The following is a 17,828-nucleotide window of genomic DNA, read 5'->3' as shown; positions in this document are numbered from 1 at the left end:
GAAGTTTTATTTTAAAACAGAAAGTCACACCTAGTCAAGCGAAGAACCTCTTAGATATATGAGATATTTTTTTGCTGGTTTTGTATTTATGTGCATGTTAAAACGAGGGAGGGTTTGCAAGAGAGGTTTATTTTCCCCCAAATATTCTTCAATGCCTGGGTTTGACAAGAGGTAATTATCCACAGAGCAGATGCAAACTTTGTTTTCCTCTCCTGATTAGTGATGTGAATCATGTTCCCCCCCCCCCTCCCAAATTGGGTTGCAATGATTGTCCCTGGCACCTGTTAGCTTGGCACTGTGCCTTGAGGAAGCTTAGCCTTTCTCCCCCCTTGTGGCTGGTTTGTTCTCAACTCTTTAACACCCCCTTTGTCATCAACTTTTCTTTCTCTCTTTGCCTTCTCCCTTTTCTCCTCCTTCCATCTGCACAGTTCTGGTCATCTTTTTTTCTCAGTATAATATGCAGATCTTGTAGACTTTCTAAACCCCCCACACGCCCTCTGCGAGCCCTGAAAGGGACGGTGGGGGGTGCTGGACGAAGAAGAAGAAGGTGGTGGTGGAGGAACTTTCAACAGAGAGGCAGCAAGAGAGAGAGAAAAGGCTCTGGGCTCGCCCTTGGGGGTGGGGTAGGGGTTGGAAGAGAGAAGGACATCTTCCTTGTGTGTAAGTGAATGCCGTCGGGAATAATGTTGGTGTTCAAGATTAATGAGTAGAGCCTGTGTAGAGATGTGAATGTGTGTGTGTGTGTGTGAGAGAGAGAGAGAGCGAGAGAGAGAGAGAGCGCGAGCGAGCGAGAGAGAGCGTTGTGTGCGAGTGCCTCTGTCTTGCATTGGTGCTGGGACTGCCTTGTGTATGGAGAGGCTGGAGAACTAGGAGCCAGCGCGGAGCCACAGCCACAGCTCTTTAATATTTGTCTTTATTTGTTCCTCTTGCATGAATCTTGTGGATTTCCAGGAAGAGGGAGGCTCTCTCGAGACACCGTGGCCGTGTAGGAGGTGAGTAGTGTCTTTGTGGCTTTGTTTTATTGAATGTTTCTCTGAGTTGAGATAGGAAAGTGCTTCTCCCTCGCTCGCTCTCTCTCTTTCTCTGTAAGCTGGCGGAGGAGCCATTGCAACCGAGGAGCTTCAGCTGGTCTTTTGTTTCTTTCTTTCTCCTTTTTGAGCATTGGTTGCTTCTCTCTGCACTAAAATAAAAGGAAAAGCTTCTCTTGGTTGCTGTGTATCTGGTCCAAGACTAGACACAAAAGACAGCGGCTGGGCTGGAAACCATTGCACTTCCTCATGGGCCACCTCTCCTTTTCTCCCCCCCCTCTCCTTTTCTCTTTAGTTTCTTTCCTGAATCTGCCCCAGATCCTCGTGGCTTCCTATCCCCACCCTCATTTCAAGGTCTGTGACTCTGGTTTGCAGAAGATTCTTTTTTTGTTTGTTGCTGTTGTGTGCAGGAGAACCCTCTTCCCTCCACAGGAGAGTCCATGGAGAAATGACTCCTCCTCTACCCTGATGTGAAGCCATGTTTTTCAAAGCCTGCTCCAGGGACTGAGTTGTGTGTGAAGGAGAAGGGCGATTGCTCAGAGAGTCTTTAGATGTTGCTGCTACTGTAAGCGCTAGAGATCCCTCTTGTGAGCTCTTGTATTCAGGTAGGCCCATGTCATTGTCCTTCAGAAGCACACAGAAAATGGTGGAGAAGAAACCTGAATTCTGCAGGAAATTGAGATACCTTGGTAAGGGAGAGATTTTTTTTAACATTAATTATTTATGAAAACTTCCCAATTTGATCTCACTGTGATGTTAGGATCTTGTTATTGTTTTGTTTTTTTTTTAAAAAGTATGATGTTGGTTGATTTCAAAAGGATCTGACATTGTTGGGGAATGTGAATTTAGTTCTGCTCTCAAGGCATATTCCTGACTATGAAATGAAAAGATGGACTAAAAGGGACAGGTCAGAATGTGGTAGTCTTTTCATGATTCTTATGAAGCCTCAAGGACAGAGAAGCCTTTGGTATTGAAAAGATCTCCAGGATTAGTCATAGTGCATTCTAAGAACCTTGCTTATTGGGTTTAATTATTTTTGAGAGGTCTTTTCTTTAGCTGCAATCAAGTCAAGGTTTTCAGAAATTTGAGGGGATTGTGCCACTGCTTCCATGGGTTAGTTGGAATAAAAATGAATTTTTTAAAAACTATCAGTGTTGATTGAGATTTTTATCAATATATGCTTTCTCCTGACTTTATTGTTTTTGTGGTAGCAGCATATGTGCTTCAAAAATTAAAGTGCTGAATCATGAGTATTAGATGACTATTAAATTTAAGACCTTGGATTATTCTGATGTGACAAACAGAGCTTGTATAATCAGTCCAAAAAATTCAAAATGCGTTGATGAGAAAAAGGACTTCATATGTAAATTCTTGTAACAGTAAGAAAGATGTTCTCTTTCTTGGTTAATGGTTAATCAAGGGTATTGTCAGTACAGAGGGTGCCATGTTGTGGTGCTTTTCCAGCTTTCATGTAGAGCTGGCCATTTGCAATGATCTTGAGGATGAGGGCTACAGGGCGGAGCTGTTGGAGGATTTGGGAGATGTTTTCTGAACATGAATCAGTTTGCTTCCATCTTGCATCTAGAGCGATGGTATATTGTATCTGGAAACTCTGGTGTCAGAACCAGAAGAGTTGTAAATCTGAGAAGTCCTGCTTATCCACTTCAATTGAGAAGCTCCTGTGGTAAATTCCCTGAAGGAAATTTTTGATTAATTGTTCCTGGAATTTTCTTGTTTGGAATTAAGATGCCACATTATAAATCCAAGAATCAATGGTGCATACTTTTACCTGTTTTTAAAGGTAGATAATTAAGAGATTTATTTTCTCCATTTTTTAGATTGTTGACCAGGATTTAGAGAACATCACAATGGAGAGCCACCAGAGTTTCATTAGAAGTGTGAAAGCTTTCTGAATTAGTGCCATTTTCTAAAAACAAAATGGCTTTGTTTATCTGAAAAGAACTTAAGCTTTTGTGGGGATCTTCCAAGTTATATTCAACACTTTGATAAAATTATTTTAAAGGAAGTATCTGCTATTGCATCAATGTTCTGATCGTGTAAGATTGTCTCAGTGTCTGAAAATAGAATAGCAAGCAATGATAGTCTAGGAATGAAATAATAGCTATAGCTGGCTTTTTTGTGACTTGATGGCCCATGTATGGCCAAAAGCAATATGTTTGTGTTTTGTGGGAGGTAACTAACATCTTGCCCATGTGCAATTAAAATCTATGATGAACCCAACATTAATGTTGACTTCAATGGAAAGAAATGCACAATCTTAGTTTTTTTATTTAAATGTGTTGGTGTAAATTTACTAGACTTAATAAAGTTTAGAAATTCTAAGATTTAAATAATAAATCCTTATTTTTGTTGGGGGGAAATGTGTTAGAATTTTGTATGTATGTTCTAGTGGGGAAAAAAGTGATTGTTTTGGAAAATGCCGATGATGGTTTTTAAGAAGAGATCCTAAAAGGAATGGGAATTTGGGCTTTAGAAATCTGTACTTTTCAAAGCTGCTTCTGTTTGATTTGTGGGAGAGCATGGAAACTTCCAGAATGTTACAGAGACTGTTTGTCTCTGTTCTATGTTCTCATAATGTAAAAGCACACTAGGAATATTGGTAACTGGTAGAGTGCTTACCAAGGATTTCTGATGCACTTTTGCAACGTCTGTAGAACTTTAGTCTCACTGCAAGGCAACTTGTGACTGGAAATAAAACCAAGTCAGGTCACAGGGTGGAATTTATTTTGAGAGAAGGTTGGTAGAGCAGAGACCTCATCCAAGAATCTAGCTTGTGAAATGTTGGTCTAACTTTGCAAGCATTATTAGAGAGATATTTTGAGTTATGGGCTTCATTTTTGCAACTGTTCTTTCAAAGACTCTTTTTATCTGGAACAAAATCTTGTGAACAAAGCAGAGATCTCTCCGCAGCATGGTGTTATTGCTGGCTAGCTTCTAAACTATAGTAGTCATTTCCTCTTGAGAATTATTAGGATTTTCCACATCTTGTGTGACTGATCATGGCCACTGCACTGGTAGTTTGCAAATGCTTTTATGTTGGTTAAAATTGTTTTTCAAAGTTGTTTTTAAAAGGTTTCTTCAAGCTATCCATGTTAAATTTTTATTTATGGATATTACTGGTAAGATCTGCATTTCATTCCCATTGTGACTGCCCTTGAGAGGGTCAGCCACCTGCCTGAACAGCTTCTCTCCTGTTGAAGATGTTCCTGGTGGGAACCTGCAAGATTTAGACCCATAGCTGATGAAGGAACTGGGATATATTTGCAATTTGAAATATTGAGTGATTTGGAGAGCGACTTGCAGGTGATGATGTTTTCCTGAATCTTTTGCCCTTTTCAGTGTTTGGGTGGGGCTGCCATGGTAGCGCAATGAGTAACTCAATGCATCTTGTAAATGATACATGATGCAGAGGTAGGGAATGGGTGAGGAATGTTTCGTCCTGGATGCCACTGAGCCTCATGGATTTTTGAAACTAGTCATCAAATAGTGTTCCACGACTCTCTGAAGTATATTGTTTTTGGAGTAGTGGCTGAGCCATTCATTATAGAATGCCTAGCATCTCATTTTCTATTGTGTTCACTTAGTTTATATGGCAAATCCCATTGCTAACTGTTTGCCCATTTCTCCCCACTCTTGCCATGCTCTTTTCTCATTGCTACCATCAGAAAAAAGGTACAGGAGCTTCAGGACGCACACCACCAGGTTCAGGAATAGTTTTTACCCCTCAACCATCAGGCTCCTGAACTAGAGAGGATAACTTCATTTACTCCATCACTGAACTGTTCGCACAGCCTACGAGCTTCCTTTCAAGGACTCTTCTTCTCATGTTCTCAATGTTTATCGCTTATTATTATTTCTTTTGGATTTGCAGTTTATTGTCTTTTGCACATTGGTTGCTTGTCCATCCTGTTGTGTGTGTTCTTTCATTGATTCTATTATGTTTCTTGGATTTACTGATTATGCCCACAAACAAACAGGTCTCAAGGTAGTATATGGTGACATATATCTACTTTTACTTTGAACTTCATCTCTCACCTGCACCAAGAAGAATATTGGAAGGCTCAGCAATGATGATACCATTGGATGTAGTTGGTTGCTAGAGATGGTCTTCAACTAGCACCAGTGAATGATGGAAGTTGCTTGCCATTTGTCTGACTATATTGGAATGTTGTTAAGGGCTTAATGGGTGCAGTATGGACTGGTTCATAAGAAGATACTAATACAAGTGAAATGTGGGCAGTTGTCCACAACTATCCCTGCTTCTGATCTTATGCTGGCGATAAGTAAACTTGAAGAAAAAATTATCATGAAATACTGTACAGAAAAGCCATTGACCAGTTGAACAGTGAAACCTATAAGTAAAGGTCTTCTCTTGGCCAATTCAAGAAGAGTGTTGTTTGTTGATTTTGAAAGTAATGTCCGCATCCCATAAAAGAAATGCATTACTGTCTGATGCTAATGGACACTACATTAGTTATACTCTTTTTTTTTTGCTGCCTTTGCATTGTCGTAAGTTTAATTCACAATTCCTGTTCCATGCCATCTGGAGGTTCTGATTGCATTGTGACAAAAGATGTATCTTTCTGAGTCTGGATGATAATAATCTGCACAAAACCTTCAGCATTGTAATGTATCAAACTGTTGTCACAATTTCTCAAGCTGATCTTGAGTGGTTAGGATTTCAGTTTGAAAAGAGCTGAGTTTTCAGCTGACCCGCTGCATCCTTTTCAACATGGGAGGAAGGTATGGTAAAGAGTTGGCAAGGAGTATGTAAAAACGCCTTTCATTTATTTGTGAGTGACTGCAGTGGAGGCAAGTTATGTGCGAGAATCTCGCAAAATAGGCATGAAAATTTGGGTTCCTTGCTGGCATTTGAGCCAAATGATTGATAGTGTCCATTGCTTAGACTACTTAAACTCTGTTCAATAAATTACTTTTCTGAGCTCTTTCCCATGAAATAGCACAAGATGGTGGTTAAGATTCTCCAAGAATGTAGCCTGTTGAGATCTGTAATGACTATTACCTAATTGTGCTTCCTGAATCTCGAGCATGTGTAGACAGTAGTCTTATCCTGCTTGCTGGAACAGTTTCAGTCATTACAAGTCTCTCATGATATAACTAAATGCAATCCTTAAGAATGACAGATTAAATCGATGTAAATAAATATGATTAGCCCATAGCTTGTGTGCAAGCTAGCAAAAAATCTGGCTAGAGATTCCTCCTTGTTATTGGAAATAAGATCCTTTATAGACTTTGCGATCTTGAGTTTACTGCTTCAAGTTGGAATATGAAGACTATTTTCATTGCAGATCTTAATGATCAGCAAGTCACGGTTAAAAATTGATGGTCAGTGGTTGAATAAGTGAGGAACACATTGATAGCTTTTAGTTCATGTTCTTTATCAAAAGTATTTGTGAAGCTAAAGCATGGACAGATTCATTGTGTCTTGTCAGTAGAGTATATACTTTATGTACTGTCTTTCACAGCTGTGAATACATGATGTTTTGAGAAGTACTTGTCAGTCACACTGCAGAAGTTTGAGTTGATTGTGTTTTCACCTTTTTTGCAGAAATTCGTATGTTCTGAGAAATTTTCCTTCTCAGTTGAATGCTAGAAAGTACATGGTACATTGGAAGTGCAGAACTAGTAGATAGTTTGTTCAGGGGAAATTTTAGTTCCGCATTCACTATTATCATCCCTCCCGCCAGCCCCTAACCCACCCAATACACTGAGAGAATCATACGAAGAGAAATTCCAGGTGACCAGATGGTACTTTCTTTGAGCTAATGCCTGGTTTTATTTAAGGTTTTATATCTCAGCTTGCAGATGAGAGTTGGTGCTTAACCATTTCCCATAGCTTTCTTTGATATCAAGCATCAGTATAAAAGGGTAGTGATGGGGAAAGAGTTAAAAGGAAAGAGGTTTTAAAAAGTGGAAAGTGTCGTGGTTAGAGACTCTCTTTGGCTGCTTTTCCAAATTATAGATTTGCATTAATCTGACAGATATATTGTTCATCAGATGAACAGTTGCTCAGAGTCTTGCAGCAGAACATTAAATAATGGTGGTGTTTAAAGTTTGTGGTGGTTCACAGTGCAGAGGCAAATCCCAGGTAAATGTGATGTCTGTTGCATTTTTCATTTTCAAGATGTTCAAGAAAGATTTTGGTAAATGGAACCTGGTGAAATTTTGAAATCAAGGTATGGACATCTCATCCATGGTTAAGTTATCTTGATTTGAGGAATGACATTTATCCACAGTAAATATCTTGAATATCGAAGTGTGTGGTGATCCTTGAATTTAGGATTTCTTTTCAGGAATGTGAGAGATGTTGCAAATGTGGTGTTAATATTTATGCTCAAGTACATATAGCAGCCTGGTGTCTTTAGAGTAGAATTGAAATCTCAGATCTGAAATGTTGGAGCAGAGAATTGAGGAACCACCAAAATCTTGTCAAACTGGATTCCAGGCTTTTGGACAGTTGCCAATAGGAATCTTTTTTCATAGAGAAAATGGTGATTGAGATGAGCTATCAAATGCTGAATTTCTGTGTGAAGGTTAGGAATCTTGCATATGAAACTGTTTGTATTTCAGATCTCCATTTGCCTTTTGATGTGTGGCAGAAGATAGGAAAGTGTGAAGCAATCTGCTCTAACGCAATTGTTTGGATTAAACTGATCCTGCAAGTCCACACAATGCCCCTTTAAAGGAAATAATGGCTCGGTGATTGATGTCACTAGCTGAGAAAGCGCCCAGTGATTATTGTCTAAGAAATGAGATACAGTGTTTGGATAATCTGCTCTGTCCTACATTTTATCCAAGGTTGCATAGGAGAAGAAAATAGCTTTACATTTTGACTTTTCAAGGTGGGTAAATGGACTGAGATTTTGTGAAAGCTCAGGGGGATTGAGCACATGAAGTGTGGTCCTGTTCAGTGCTTTTTTTTTAACAAAAAAACAAGACCTGCATATGGAGAGTTGCAAACTGGGGCCTCTGATCTGCAGAGCCAGCAAGCCTGCTGCCAGAGTTGTGACGCAGGAGATAAAACTGTTGGGTAGCAGCAGCAGCTGGGGGGGTGGGTCCACATAGAAGGATGTAGTGTCTACATTGAAGAACTTGGCTTGGCAGAGAGCAGACAGCCATTTCATCTCACTAGATTATAGTTCTGGTTGTAAAAGAAGTTTCAGACCAGGGCCATAAAAGAAAAATGTAGGGCATTTCACTGCATAATGTTAAGTTCAGATCCTTCAAGGAACATCTTTATTTTTTTAAACACCTGGCAAAACTATTGAACTTGTATTTTCTGAAAAGAAATTCAGCTGATGAAAGGACCATTTCATTCATTTCCCCCTCCTCACAGCTCTCTATGAACTATTACCTCTTGCTTTCATTGATTTAAAGATTCGTAAAACTATTGCAAGCTTTTGAGAAAAATAGTGCTGTTAACAACCTTGGCAAATTTTATTTCTTTCAGTGTGAAATCTGTTAAAATGTTGCTACCAACTTTCTAATAACTCTTAGGATATTTCGCCAACTTGTTAAACATGGATAAAGTCCAGTCAATAGAGCAGAAATCTTGTGTAATCCTACCACAGTTCCTAGGCAGAATTCCTCGAGTCAAAAATTGGTAAATTGAAGTACCTCAAATTGATAGTTTGCAGGAGATCCACCAGATGTTAATTTGGGGGGGTGGTGAATCTAAAGCTGTGGGGAAGAGAATAGAATTAGCGAACAGTTGGGGGAAGAATAATTAAAGTTCTTATCTTCCATATTTTATCTAGCATGTGTGCTGGTGGAATTGTTCAAAGTTCAGATGCTGGTTGCTAATTTGCATGCAGCTTGGCAATGTGTTGAACTTCACCAACCTGTTTGAAATGCAGTGCATGTAGACTAGGTATTGAGTTGCAGCTTGTAGATCACTGGGTGTATTTTGTGCTCCAGGAATAAGAACTAGATGGTCCTGTCAAACCAGAACCAATCTACCCCAATGGAGGTGATATTCCTTGTTGTATTTACAGTAGCTTGTTTTAATCATAGTTGTAAGCTGTTTGAGTTCTAACTTTGGAGTTGTGGATGCTGTCTCTTTTATATTGGTGTTACTGACCGGGCAGTTCCAAGGCTGGTTCAAAGCTGTGGGGACTGGAGGTACATATAATACATACTAGTAGGTTTACTTGCGTCCTGAAAGGACTTAAATGAGACCAATGAGAATGTGGCAGTTTCATGGACAGTGTTACTGATTTGGAATAACTAATTAAACTAAATTTATATTTCTTGCCTGGTTTGGTGAAATTTGAGCTCAAGACTGTTTATTGTGAGTCTAGGCTCTTGCCCATTGAATTATTTGTTATTTATTTGTGTTATTTAGCAGCAAGGTCCTTCATATACATTGCAGAGGTGTTGGCTAATCTGGTTAGAGGCACAAAATCTGATATTAATGCAATTAGCACTTACTGGTGGAATAATACTAATTGTATGGAGGTGCAAAATATCTCACTGAGGGAAGCACACTGGGACTTCCGTGATAGAGTTGGGTCTGAAATGGCAAGCCAAGCCTTGGCTATAGCACAATTTAGATCTGCTTTCACTTCCCTAGTCCTATTTTATTTATTCCTGGCCTTTGATAGTCTAGGCTATGTATCTGTATGCTCATAAATATCAAACTGAAGCACCTCACCTGGAGGATTAAACATTTCCTTGGAGAGAGATTTTAAAAAGAAAACTTGCAATGCATCACTGAGATGTTTGGTCCAAAGGTGAATTTGTTTTCTCGTGAGTAAGGAACCTCAAAAAGCATAGAGTATAGAATGTTACCACACAGTAAAGGCCCTTTGGCCCACAATATTGTGCCAACCTTTTAACCTACTCTTAAGATCAATCTAACCCTTCCCTCCCACACAGCCCTCCATTTTTCTCGTCCATTTACCTGTCTAAGTGTCTCTTCAATGTCTCTAATGTATCTGCTTCTACCACTATTCCTGGCAACATATTTATTCCATGCACCCCATCACTCTCTGAGACAACCCCCACTATGCTTTCCTCCAATCACCTTAAAACTATGCCCCATCCGATTAGCCATTTTCACCTTGGGGGAGAAAGGAAAGTACGGCATATTGATACAAATCGCCATGTTGGGAATCAATGCATTCTCTGTAGCATCTTTCAGACGGACCCTTATTCTGCCTACAGAAGAGCGGAGGCTTTTCCAATAGTAGCTGTAAGATTGTGATTGAGAACTCTAATTCTTGGAATCCAGTTCTTGCCTATGGACCTTTTTTAACTGTTTTTTAAAAAATAAAGCTATGTACCAATGACAAAACAAGTTGGCCACTATTTCCTTTCTCATTCCCTGGCCATTTTCAAACCTACCCCTACTTCCAAGGACCTCTTCCAGAATTGAGGATGGAACAAAATCATAGAGTTCATTATGTCCTTGGTGATTTCTTGTAGGGCCCATCCACTTGTTCCTGTTGAATTTGCTTTTCTCTCTTGTCCCACAGGGAAATTTTCTCCCTCTTCAGATACTTATTTGGGTTGGATAAGCAATATAAATTCAATGAGCTTCGCTCAATATTTTTAAAATACTGTCGTGAATTTTTGGGGAAAACAGACTAATTTTTTAATCTTTCTGATGACATAAAGCAGAGTATCAAAAGAACAAAGTCTATGGGTGAAGGACATAGATGATTGTGAAAGTTACCTAATTTGATGTTGAGCATGGTTAGGTTTTTTCTGTGCAAGTGCTGGTGGTTGTTGAGGGAATTTTATTAGTTCTCAACTGCTCTTTACTTTGGGTGTCTGATAGAACACTAAAACTGCAGCAAGCAAAGTTAAGCATAAGAGCCTGTTGTCACAAAGCAAATGGACAGTGGCACAAAATTGGTTAACAAAGGTGTACCCCGGCCTACAATAAAAACAAAGATAAAATCTTAATGTCAACACATAAAGCTCTGACAAATTCTCTGTCTATGCTGTAATTCTGGATTCACTAACCATTTCAAAATATTCCTTTCTTCAAGGGGAAGATTTTGCTTTCTGACTTTATAACCTTATTTGAACTTCTGGGATATATTACCTTGTATTAATAGCTTACTTTTAGTCCTTGCATATTAATTCAGATGAAGTGTTGAGCCTAGAAGTTCTGGTGTATACTAAGTGGTATGGTAGATGGAAGTTGCAGATAAAATCTCAACTATTTTGCTTGATGGGCATTTATGGCAGATTTCTTAGACGGAAACTTACAAACAGCCTTGCATTTCTTCTGATTGGGCTGGACTGACCAGGGAGGGGTATCAGAGCAGCAGTGTTGGATTGAGTCCAACAGCAATTGATGGATGGTGGGGAACAATGGGAATGGAGGGAGTTCTGCAATGATAGGGAGAAAGGGATTTAGAAAAAGCCAGCACCAGTAGATGGCTGAGATTGGATCTATGCCCAGTGCACATTGCTGAATGTGGAGACTAGAGACTTATCGGTGCTAGCAGATGGATGGGAATGGAAGTGTGCTCAGTAGTCATGGACGATGAGGATTCTGGCGGTATCTCAGTACCAGTGGATGGATGGGGCAAGTGGGATCTGATAAAGAATCCAACACTAATGGATGCATGGATGGTGAGAGCCTTGGACCAGTGGATAGGTGGGAGATGGGGAATGCTGGGAACCAAGGTGAAGGGAGCAAGTGGAAACCTTGTACCAGTAGATAGGTGGGGAAAGGACATTTGGGGAAGGAACCTACTGCCATTGGTTTGGTGGAGTGTGGGAGACAACTGAAAGGTGACCAGCACAGATTAGTAAGTGGGAGTTGAGGAGGGAGCTTAGATATTTGGGGACCAGTGCTGATTTAGTAGGTGGGGAGGGGGAGCTAAGAGGCAGCAGATTAGAATTGGAGTGCAATTAAAGCAGTAAGAATTAGAATTTGGGGCCAGTGGAGGAGTTGGGTGCTACAGAATAGCAGGATAATGGATTGGGAGTTTGAGGCCTTGGCCTTTTGAGCTATAGAGGGTGGTGGTGGTGGGTTAGATGTTGGGGCCACATGCTACATGGGGGCAGCATGGAGTTTCTTGGAGATTGTTGGGGCTTGTTCAGTGTAATGAGCCAGTGGAGGACAATCTCGTTATAAATATTTCTGTGAGGAGTAGTGATCATAGCATGCTAAGTTCAAAGTGAAAAAAACTTGGGCCTGAAGCTAGTGTTTTCCATTTAAAGGCAATTACATTGCTACGCAGATAGAGTTGGTTAATGTGAACGGGAAAAACAGTTTAAAAAGTAAACTGATAAATAAGCAATGCACAATATTTTAGATATATTTCACAAAAAGCTTGTGTGATATTGGGAAATAAAAGCTTCACAAAGAGGACAATGCATTTGGGGAATTTAAAGATGCATCAAAGGGATAATGTGGAGACATGAGATTAGGCCTTGAGGTTTTTGGAAACAGATGACCAAAGCACTGGTAATGAGAAGGAAATTAAATTCAGAATACATAAGTAAAAAATATGCAAACAGATGTGGAGAGCTTCAGCAGATTATCAAAAAGAAAAGAGTAGTTAAAGTAAATGCAGGATGTAGCTGCAGCATTGTGGGAAATAATGTTAAACTCCTTGAACAAATGTTTTGTTCCTATCTTCATAGTGGAAGATGCCATACTGTATGTATCCCAGTAACTGTAAGATACTTTTAGCCTCCAACTGACAGGAAAAAAGGCATTTCCACCCCACAGACCAATACAAATTTGCTTTCTAGGAAAAATTTTATTTGGTGTGTAACCTCAATCAATATGGAGGTATTGTGGTGTAGAATGACATGCAAGCAGATGTGTTTATAGTCATCCAGATGTTGAAGATAACAAACAAGAGAATGGTGGGAGTAGAAAGGAAATGAGGAACTCTATTTGATCTATGGTATAAAAACTCAAAAGATGAAATTACTGAATTTCACTTCATGATCAATGGTTACCAGAGCCATTATTGTACTCTGCAAAGCTTATCCATTGGATGAGGTTTTATATGACTGGTTTGCTTTGAAATGTTTGGAAGGCGTGCTGATTTCTGGACTCATGATGGATCCAAGTGACTGAATTAGGTGGAGAGTTTAGATCCCTGCAAGTTTTCGGATGCTTGGCTGTGATACTTTTGGCTTTGACATGGAATCTGGTGGTTTAATATTTCAGTGGCGAATCTGCTAATAAAAGAAAGAGTTCTTTCAGAAGCTGGTAAATGAATGTAATTTCTTCCTCAAACAAATCTGCACAAGTTTTACTGGGACATTGTTATCAATCTTTTAGAGTTGATGTTAATGGAAACAAATGGGGAAAACGGTATACGTCTGTAAGCAAAATTAGAGTGGTCTTGTCCTTTGTTATACCAATGCAGCATGTAAAACTGTTGGAAAATCTAATAAGCTAGGAGTTTTCAAGGACAATGCATACCTACCAGTGGAATATCAAGCAGAGCCCAAGTTGAATGGTTAGAAAATTCTCCTTGTATTGGTTTCATTGTGTTTTAGTGCCAGTGGTAAATTAATTTCTCAGGAAAATAGGAAAGCCAGAAGATAGCAAGTGATTCTTATTCTGAATAATACTGTATTAGTCAGGGAATATCTTCAAGACTTTCCTAGTGCCGCATGCCATCTCTTCTACATCTGATGATCCAGGAATTCTCCAACAGATTAGTGTGTTCTGCAGGAAGTATTGTATGCACAATTTGAAATACAATAATTTGAATCTGCATCCACCAGCAATTTATACTTTAACATGTGCATGGAATTTTGTGAAGATTTGAAGTCTGAGGAGAGCTTGGAGAAAACTTACTGTGTATTGTTTTGAGTTGATTCCTCTGATGATAAAGAATTCAATACTAAAGAGGCGCTAATTAGGAGAATTCTGGATGTTGTCAGGAGTGCTGAAAATCCACTTAGTGAACTTGGGAGGGCAAGAAAATTGAAAAATGGGTGAATAGGGATGTGATTTCTAAGTCACTTCAACTTTTAACTGATGAGCAAATCCTCCAACCTATAGTTAATAGGTAGCAGATGAAGATTTTAAGGAAAATGACATCCCTTCTGATCATCTAAAAATATCCTAAACAGATGCTGGTAAAGATCTAGAACCATTCATCAAATTCTGTGAAAAGAATTCCAGTTATTCTGTTCAGGAAGTGATGAGCTGCATGTCATCACAACAGTTTTGTGAAGGAAAGGCAGTTTAGTTTTAGGTATCAGGCATTCAAAAAATTGCAGCAAATGCTACTTCAACATGTGTGAAACCTTCAGGCTCTGCATCTTCACCAACAGCATCAACATCAACAGCTGCTGTTGTCGATTCACTTCCTGAGGCATAGGAACAGTGTGCAAACAATAAATTAATGTGTACAATAGTGTAGTGAAAATGTGTAAGTGCTCTAGTGAATAATTAATCTTGCATAAAATCTAATTTTAAGCTAATTGTTACAGTATAGTGTATTTATATCATTGGTTAATATTGTAAACTGTATTTAACTTATTCTGTAGCCTTCTGTTATGGAGTCACAGACAATCAGTATGAAAACAGACCCTTCAGCCCATTAAGTCCACATCTTCCATAAACCACACAGTGCACTAATCCACTATTATCTTTAACTCACTAGACATTCTCACTAGCACCCCTCTCCCTTCCCCTATTTTACCATTCACCTATATATTGTGGGCAACTTACAGTGACTATCTACAAACTTGCACACCTCTAGGAAGAGGGAGGAAACCAGAGCATGTGGGGGAAATGTGCGAACATAAGGTGAACATGCAAACTCTGTGCCGGCAGCACCCACGGTCTGGATTGAACTGGGGTCTCTGGTGCTGAGAGGCAGCGGCTTTCCCAGATGTGGCACTGTGCTGCCTTTATACTATTGATTATATGAAAAGATGAAAAGGGATCAAGTGCTTTCCTGGTGTATATGACAAATGAACTCTTCACGGGCTTCCTGGCAGGTACAGGTATTGATTTCAACCAATGTTTCAATGACAAATGATTGTCATCTTCATCAGGGATGATGTCTAGACATATCTAGTCCAGTGGTTTCCGCCGTCCCACCTTGTTTACAATTTTAACAATGATAAAGGTCTCGCTCTAAGAACTGGAATTCAATTGTAAACAAGGTGGGACAAAAGAAACCTGATTGGATGAGGACTAACCAATCCGGAGGGACGGACTACGGGGATATATACACCACTGGACCAGTCATGCCTATGCAGCATCCCTGAAGAAGATGGCAAAGTTTGTCATTGAAATGTCAGTTAAAACCGATACCTGTACCCTACTGGAAGCCTGAGAAAAGTTTATTCATCATGTGAAAATCTAAATCTTGGCAGACTAGTGCCACTCATTCGCTTTGGATGTCAGATAGCAACATTTTTATTGGAATGGTAAGAAAACAATCAAAGTACAGGTAGGAACTTAAAATAATCATATCACCAGGGAAAATGTAATGGGTGAACTAATAGAATTGAAAGTTGATGAGATATTGAAAGTTGAATTCACGTGATGGCTTACCTCTGAAGATCTTAGAAGTGGCTGCTGACATGCTAGATTCCTAGATTGTTCAAAATTCCTTACATCCAAACAGGATGTAAGGATCCAAACAGATTGGAAAACCATAAATACCCTTTTCAAGAAGAGGATACAGATAATTGGCCAATTATTTCTCACTAGAAATCCACTGGAATCCATTGCAAAGGAAGTACAGTAGTAACAGGACCTTTTAAAATAACACATTGAACATGGGTGTATGAAAGAGAAAGTCTTTTGGGAATTTATTAAGGCTCTTAATGATGCAGCAGATAGTGTGGATGAAGAGGAATCCATAAATGCAGGGTGTAGTATACTTGCATTTCCAATGGATACTTAGTGAAAATCACTTAAATGGTTACTCCACAAAGTTAAGGGCTCATGGTGTTGGGAATGATGTGCAATTAGGATTGGCTAACTGCTCTAGGTAGACCCTGGAATAAAGCATAGAAGGAGTTGAGGAAGAGAACCAGTGGATCCAACATCTGCATCTCTTCTGTCTCTAATTGGGATAAATGAATCTTGTGTCTTGGAAATTAGTGATTTGTACATTGTTGATGTAATTAGTTTGATGGTTGGAGAATGCAAGAGTATCCACAAAGGTCAGAAAAGGAGAGTAGATCTTTTTATAACTGCAGAAGCTATAGAGTGTATGGATTATAATGTCCTTGAACATGAAACCTTTAACTGGGAAGATAATGTCCTTTTTTTTGCAATGGAGATGTAATATAATATTAGGGAAGTATCCCTACAATGCAGAGCATTGTGAGATCACACCTGGACTACTATATACAATTTGGTATTAGAGAGACTTGCACAGTGAGGCAGTTAAGAAGATTCACTGGGTTGATGATTAAAAACAGAAAATGCTGGATATAGCAGGTCGTCCCATATCTGTGGGAAGAGAAACAGAATTAACATCTCAGGTTGAAGACACTTTGTCAGATCTGGTGAGTATTTTAAACATTCTGTTGTTACTTTATTCTAGATATAAGGCATCTATAGATTTTCTTTTGATTTTCACCAGGTCACTTCTAAGATGTCTCATTTGGGAAGTTAGTGTGTGTTGGGCCTATACTCATTGGATTCAGAGCAGATTTGACAGGGTGCATGCTGAGAGGATTTTTTTCTCTCCCTTGTGGCTTTTTAGAACTACTGGCACAGTTTCAGAATAATGGGTCATGCACTTAAGACTGAGCTGGGGAGGAATTTTTCCTGAGGGTTGTGAATCGTTTTGAATTTTCCATCCCAGAGAGCTGTAGAGGATAGGCCATTGAATATTCTCAAAGCTGAAACAGGCACACTATTGAACAACAGGGTAAGTCTGGAGTTATGGGGATTGTGTATGAAAGTGGAATTATGTCTAAAATTAGATCAGCCATGATGTTAGTGAAAAAGGCTCAAGGGGTCATAAGGCCTACTCTTACTTCTTATGTTGTTTTTAGTTTCTTAGCTATTGTACCTTGGTTGAAAACCCTATAAATTTCCAGTAACGGCATAATCATGTTTTCTTCCACTGTGGTGCACAATAGGGTTTTCAGTGTGTTAATTATTAACTGACCATTGTGATGTTTGCAGAACTTGTACTGTTGTAGTTCTGTCTCCAGTGGGAGATAGAGGGAGACAGTGGCCAATTGCTAACATTTTATTAAAAATGGTCAGACAGTGGAAGGTTCCAGTATTAGGGATTCGTGAGACGCTAAAACTATTGCATAAGCCGCCGCATATCAATAATGAAAAGGGAAGTCAAGTGGAAGTCTTGCTCTCAAAAGACCATCGTTACAGGGAGTTGGTAAGCTAGAAAAAATGATAAAATTGTTTGAGGCATTTGCAGAAGAGTGACATGGTGAGGCGCAGGGAATTAAAGAATACCTTGAGCAGGTGCAGTTGTGAGATGGAGGAAGAACATGAATGAATGGTGTTGATGGATTGTAATTTCTACTTTATAATGTGCTCATGCTATAAGGAAGAGCAGCTTGCTGTTCACAAAGGAGTCATTTTCTGTAAAATATCCTGGGAGCATAAGAGGGGAAAAGAATTAGGCTTTCCCTGTTTTTTATTTAAACTGAATTATTAGTACAGTACCTAAGTACTATTATATTTCTTACATGGACTCTGGCATGATTTCTGAATTATACTGTGCCAGGACCTGCCTCCTTGTTCTCTGCCTGAAGGTAATATTGAGCTTGATAAATGTATGCTTCCTTTGCAAAGTATGTAGATTCATGTAAGTTTTTGACAGG

General features: G+C 39.3%; 1 protein-coding gene across 5 annotated transcripts in view; it reads left to right on the top strand.

The window, feature by feature from the left end:
- Positions 1 to 355: 355 nt before the first annotated feature.
- The window catches only part of znf462 (zinc finger protein 462), a 120,434-nt gene continuing 102,961 nt past the window's right edge, over positions 356 to 17,828 (top strand). For 3 of the 5 annotated variants that reach the window (XM_073048454.1, XM_073048453.1, XM_073048452.1), the window contains exon 1: positions 818 to 992. The gene's annotated coding sequence lies outside the window, so the exon portion shown is untranslated. Of the gene's footprint in view, positions 661 to 817; positions 993 to 1,463; positions 1,718 to 17,828 lie in introns of those variants that run through there. The other 2 variants (XM_073048448.1, XM_073048450.1) reach the window with 2 other exon arrangements.

This window comes from Hemitrygon akajei, chromosome 6 (genome assembly GCF_048418815.1).
Source record: "Hemitrygon akajei chromosome 6, sHemAka1.3, whole genome shotgun sequence".
In the NCBI taxonomy this organism is placed as follows: Eukaryota; Metazoa; Chordata; class Chondrichthyes; order Myliobatiformes; family Dasyatidae; genus Hemitrygon; species Hemitrygon akajei.
The sequence above is the reverse complement of the archived record's forward strand: the minus strand, read 5'-3'. Positions and strand labels throughout refer to the sequence as shown.